The sequence below is a fragment of the Rhincodon typus genome, chromosome 28 (genome assembly GCF_021869965.1).
Source record: "Rhincodon typus isolate 14 chromosome 28, sRhiTyp1.1, whole genome shotgun sequence".
Lineage (NCBI taxonomy): Eukaryota > Metazoa > Chordata > Chondrichthyes > Orectolobiformes > Rhincodontidae > Rhincodon > Rhincodon typus.
This window is the reverse complement of record NC_063359.1, coordinates 16,655,661-16,661,602: the sequence shown is the minus strand read 5'-3', so window position 1 is coordinate 16,661,602 and position 5,942 is coordinate 16,655,661.

The following is a 5,942-nucleotide window of genomic DNA, read 5'->3' as shown; positions in this document are numbered from 1 at the left end:
TTTTTGTATGCACACTGCCTGGAAAGACCTTCATCAATACGATAAAATTCCATCTTCAACCCTGTCAGTTTACTCATTGTCAGCACACCATAGGTCTTTACACGGAAAGACAGGCAAGTCAAATGTGTGCTGCTAAAATTGGGTGTGCAGCCACTGGCTCTTTTACAACTACTTGATAATTCTGCTTTTAATATCTGTCAGCAATTAGGGGAAATTAAAATTAAGCTAGTCCTATAAATAAACAATGTTAGTAACGTTTGCAGGATTAGATAGATGTCTAAATAAAGAAATCTATATTTGATCTTTGCTCTGAATTCTGAAATTCCTTCCTAAATTCCCTTACCTAACTCTCTCTCTCTCTCTCTCTCTCTCTCTCCTCTGTAAAAGTTACCTCATTGACAAGCCTTTTGCTGGATTGGTAATTTTTTTTTGTGTTGTTGTTGTTGTTGTTGTTGTGTAATCACTGTGGAATATTGCCATATACTAAAGATGTTAGATGAATATAGTTTTTATTGTTGAGGTGTTTAATATGCTTGACAGACTTCCACAATATATTGAGTTTTGGTTTAATACCTGTGAAAACTGCTTTTGATTTCCAATGAATAGAATAGCCTACAGTTATGGAACTTTGCAATAAAGACAGCTATTTAAGTCTTGATGTTCTTGGAATAAGCCAAATTCAGCAGCTTTGTTGGAACAACTGCAACTGTTCTGGGAAGTTATTTCGACTTTCAAAGTTGTTTGCACCTTGGAATAAAGAAGAGAAACATCAATGACAACCACGACTATATTAACCTTGCTGATGAGTAAATTAATATTTTACTTGTTGCAAGCAATTTTTAAGTGTGTTAAAGATTGAGAAGTACAGCAAAATTTGAGTAACCCCATTTATCCTATTGCAATTGATAAGTCAACTGCGATCAACTTCATTTCTAGAGTGTCTTGACAACACTATTTAGCAATCCGCAAATCGGGTTTCACAATTTAATTTTTCACGTTGTCTGAAATATGCATGGGTCTAATGTAGCTTTGTCATGCCATGTTATCACAATCTGTTGAAAATGGACTTATTTGGCATCATGGACTGTCACTTTCAGTCCTGTTTTTGAAGTAACAAAACCATTTTTGCAGTGTTGTTAGTTTTGAAACTTCCCTTTTTTTTTTAACTTCATTTCACATGAAAGGAATTGGCATTTGTGTTGCTTTTTTTTTTGTGACACTGGGATATCCAGAAGTGTTTTACAGATAGTAAAGTACTTTAAGTGTAGTCACTGTTGTGATGTCAGAAACTCAACAGCCAATTTGAAATAAATCACCAGGTGATTAATCCGTTTTAGGTAATTACTGTATTGGATACAGTGTGATTTTTTTTTTCACATAGGCATTATTGCCCAAATGGGTTTCTGATTATATTTTGATTCTTCTGTACATACGGAGGCAGACATTAGAAAAAAAAACTAGATAATACTGCTGACAAATAAAGTAACACAACTCTGTCATGTTTGAGAATACTGCAAAGATCAAAATATTGCCTAGTGTCATTACACTAGTGCAGTGAAGGGTGTGTGTTGCTGGTATTCAAGTGAAAGTGTATTATTAATGAAAAAATGTAGAGGTTGAAGGAACATTTGCTCAGTGTTTGGATGCCGCAGGGCATGTCCGAGTCAACAAGTCATACAGTATAGAAACAGACCCTTCGGTCCAACTGATCCACGCCGATCGTGTTCCCAAACTAAACTGGTCCCACTTGCCTGCGTTTGGCCCATATCCCTCCCAACATCTATTCATGTACTTATCCAAATGTCTTTTAAATGCTGCAACTGTACCTACAGTCACCACTTCCTCTGGCAGTTCATTCCACACACAAGCCGCTCATTGTGTAACAATGTTGCCCCCCAGTCCTTTTCAAAACTTGCTCCTGTCACCTTTAAAAATATGCTCCCTAGTTTTGAACTCCCCCACCCGAGGGAAAGGACCCTTTCTATTCTTCATCTCTCTGCCCCTCATGATTTTATAAACCTCTATAAGGTCACCCCTCCACTTTCTATGCCCTAGTGAAAAAGTCCCAGCTTATCCAGCCTATATTTATAATTCAAACCTTCCACTCCTGACAACATTCTGGTAAATCTTTTCTGAACCCTCTTCAATTTAATAATATCCTTCCTACAGCAGGGCAACCATAACTGCACACAGTACTCCAGAAGAGGCCTTACCAATATCCTGTACATGTGAATAATTTATCTCTGGCAATGGTTGACAAAATTGTCAATTATTTCTTTCTCGGAACTAGCAACTTTCATCTTGCTCAGAAAATCACACTCTTTCCCCCAAAAATGTAGTTGAAAAGGAGAATAGATTCATTTTGAAATATACTAACTTTTAACTGAAAACCACATTCTTGCATATTGTACTGTCAACGTCTGTTTTATTTCATGATCTATGCTCAATCTGTCAATGATTTAAGTTTGACTTGTCCACAAACTAAATGTTGGTGTATATGTTGACCTTTGAAATCTCAGAACCTCTACAAAAACAGGGGTCAACTTTTATGTGAAATGTAAGTGAAACAACAGTGTATGTAGTCACCATTTTGACTTGTCATTGACAGCTGATGCAGAGCATGTTGTAAATTCTGCCACATGTTATGACATGCACAATAATCACCTGCTTCATCCCTTGTGCCCAGTTCCAAGGTACCAGTAAGTAAAACATGCATTTTCGGGGTAAGTAATAGTTGCTGACTACTAGTGCAAGTGTAGCATGTCATGGTTAGAGAAAGAAAGCAACTTATGGTGCTGGAGAAAATGAATCATCTTTCACACTGGATCCAGTTTTGATATGATTTGTTATCTGGCTTCTTCTCCCCTTTTTGAATTGCTTCCTGCTGTGCCCTTTCTTTTCTCTAACTCCTTGTTTGATTTCATTGTGGCATAACACCCTGAACTTGAACTCTGGACCACTCAATATGTTAGATTATTGTTTTGGGTGATTATGAACTGTTGGGCCTAACAGTCAAGAAGTCCCAAATGCATAATTGATGTATTGCACTGCATTTAATTTTCAGCGTAAACTTAATGCTGTCTGAAGGATGAGGTAAGAAGTCCTAATGCATAATACTCATTGCAAGCTGTGCCTTCTACTGAATTCTGAGCCAATAAAATAAATGACCAGTGGTTCTGCTTGAGAGACATGGTCAGGACATGGTGGGAACTGTTGGTGCTTTAAATAGTGTCTTGTGATCTTTTGCATAGGCCTGAGAGCAGACAGGGCTGCAGTTTAATATTTCATCTGGAAGGGAGACATATCTACACAGTTGTACAGACAGATGGCTAAGTGTAACAGTTTATTTTGTTATATGTTTGTACATTAGTATCTTCCAATAATTTACATTCAATAAATCATAGCATCACATTACTCTTTCTGCTGTATCACATAATCGGTGTGGAGTATCTAAAGGAAACTAGCTTCCATCAGAAGTAAAATATTTCAAAAATTAACCCATTATAGATTTTTTTTTAATGGTGATGGCTGTCTGGAATTCACTGAGTAGTATCCATTGTCTTTAATATGTGTAATACTATAAAGAAAGAATACATCTGTTTGTGTTAAACAGTTATTCTTCTTCATGGAGATCTTGTGCTTTACCTCGAATTAAAACTGTGGTCACAAATAATTGAATTGGGTACAAGCCATTATGTGTAATTCCTGTTTTTAATCTGACAATAGCCACTGAATAGATTAACCAAATTCAGTTCATTTCTCTGATGAGAATATTTAGCATGTGGATATCTTTTTAGTTTGGAATTTTATGTTTGTCTTTGCAATGAATTCTTGTTTTTGGTTGGTAATCACAATCCAAATGACTACCATTTTGTGGGGTTGAAGACCAATATTATAAATACTGAAAACTATGCCTAAATCTGTTGAATGAATAATGTGTAGCATAACTTTTGAAGTTCATAGAACCTGATTAAAAATGAAATGCATTTCATGACATTTTGTGTCAATTAACTTATTATTACAGTGAGTACACCAGTGAAGAGAATACTCCAAGAAAACCATTGTTATGTGGGTACATTTTCTGTGTACATGTTTAACTGCCAAAAGATTGATTCTGCTGTATCACGTAATCTACAATAATCTCAATCAATGAAAAAATTCAATTTATGAGTTATTTTTAAAAACAGGTTGACAAGTCTTGTATTTTGCCAGTAAGATGTTTTAAGAACAGAAGAATATCTGGCAGAGTTCAGCAGCATTTGGTCCAATTGCATATAAATATGCAGAAGATTGTGAATGGCGAGGAATGAAAGGACAATAGAAGCACTTTAAGGTTGGTGTTTTAGTCTGGTGGTGGAGGGACATGAATTCAAGGTTGTATTTGGAGGTAGAAGCCTGCACAGATGAGCAATAACATGGCAGGTAGGACTTGTTTCAGAACAGAATAAGGTCTCAGTTTTGGCACCTTTTTATGTTGACCATCATCTGACTTATTTTCTTAATGATTTTATTCAAATGGCTTTTCTGTTAAAATGGACTGAACATTAATAGAATCTGTAAATGAAGTATCTTCTTTATCTCTGTCCATGTTAATATGCAGTGACCATAAGATTTTTTTTATTTCAAAAATATATTTTTATTTTACCAGAAGATATGAGTAGAAGTAGGCCATTCAACAAAGAAGAACAACATGGCACAGAAATGGGCCCTTCGGCCCTACAAGCCTGTGCCGACACATTTTGCCCTTCCATACTAAAACTGTCTTCATTTACAGGATCCATATCCCTCTATTCCCTTCCTATTCATGTATTTATCCAAGTGCTCCTTGAATGCTGCTATGTGTCTGCTTCCACCACCACCTCTGGCAGCGTGTTCCAGTCACTCACCACCTTTTGTTCGAAATCCTGCCGCACTCATCTCTTTTAAACTATGCCCCTGCCCCCGCCCCCACCCCCAACCTCGCACCTTGAACCTGTGTCCCCTAGTAATTGACCCCTTCACCCTGGGCATAAACCCTGATACTTTCCACTCTATCCATGCCATTCACAATCTTATAAACCTCCTGCGTTCCAGTGAAACCAAGTTCATTCTATCCAATCTTTCTTCATAGCTAAAATCAGGGAACATCCTGGTAAACCTTTTCTGTACCTTCTCCAAAGCATCAACATCCTTTTGGTAGTGTGGTGACTGGATCTGTGTGCAATATTTCAAGTGTGGCCTAACTAAAGTTCTATAAAGCTGCAGCGTAACATTAAACTCAATGCTCCTTCCAATGAAGACAAGCATGCCATAAGCCTTTTTTTTTCACTACCTTTATCTACCTGCACTGCCACCTTTAGTGATCTGTGGACCTGTTCACTCATCCCTCTGCATATTAATACTCCTAAGGGTTCTGCCATTCACTGTATAATTTCCACGTGTACTTGACCTTCCAAAGTGCATCACCCTCACATTTGTCCGGATTAAAATCCATCTGCCGTCAAGTCTTGATAGCTAAAAGCTAGTTAGCATGCAAAACATTTCTACAACATTAAATGGATTACACAACTGTAATGTGTAATACTAAATAATACAAAGAACTTGCATCTGTGTATTTTTCACAATCTCAATGCCCAAAATACTTCATAACCGATTAATTACTTCTGATGTAATTTAGAGGACATGGTTGCCAACTTCTGTACAGCCAGTTCTCACAAATACTGATGGACATGTCGTCCAAGGAGTGGGAGGGGGAGTTGAAATGGTTCGCGACTGGGAGGTGCAGTTGTTTGGTGCGAACAGAGTGTAGGTGTTCCACAAAGCGGTCCCCAAGACTCCGCTTGGTTTCCCTGATGTAGAGGAGGCCACAACGGGAACAGCGCATACAGTATACCACATTAACAGATGTGCAGGTGAACATGTTTGATGTGGAAGGTCTTCTTGGGGCCTGGGATGGGGGTGAG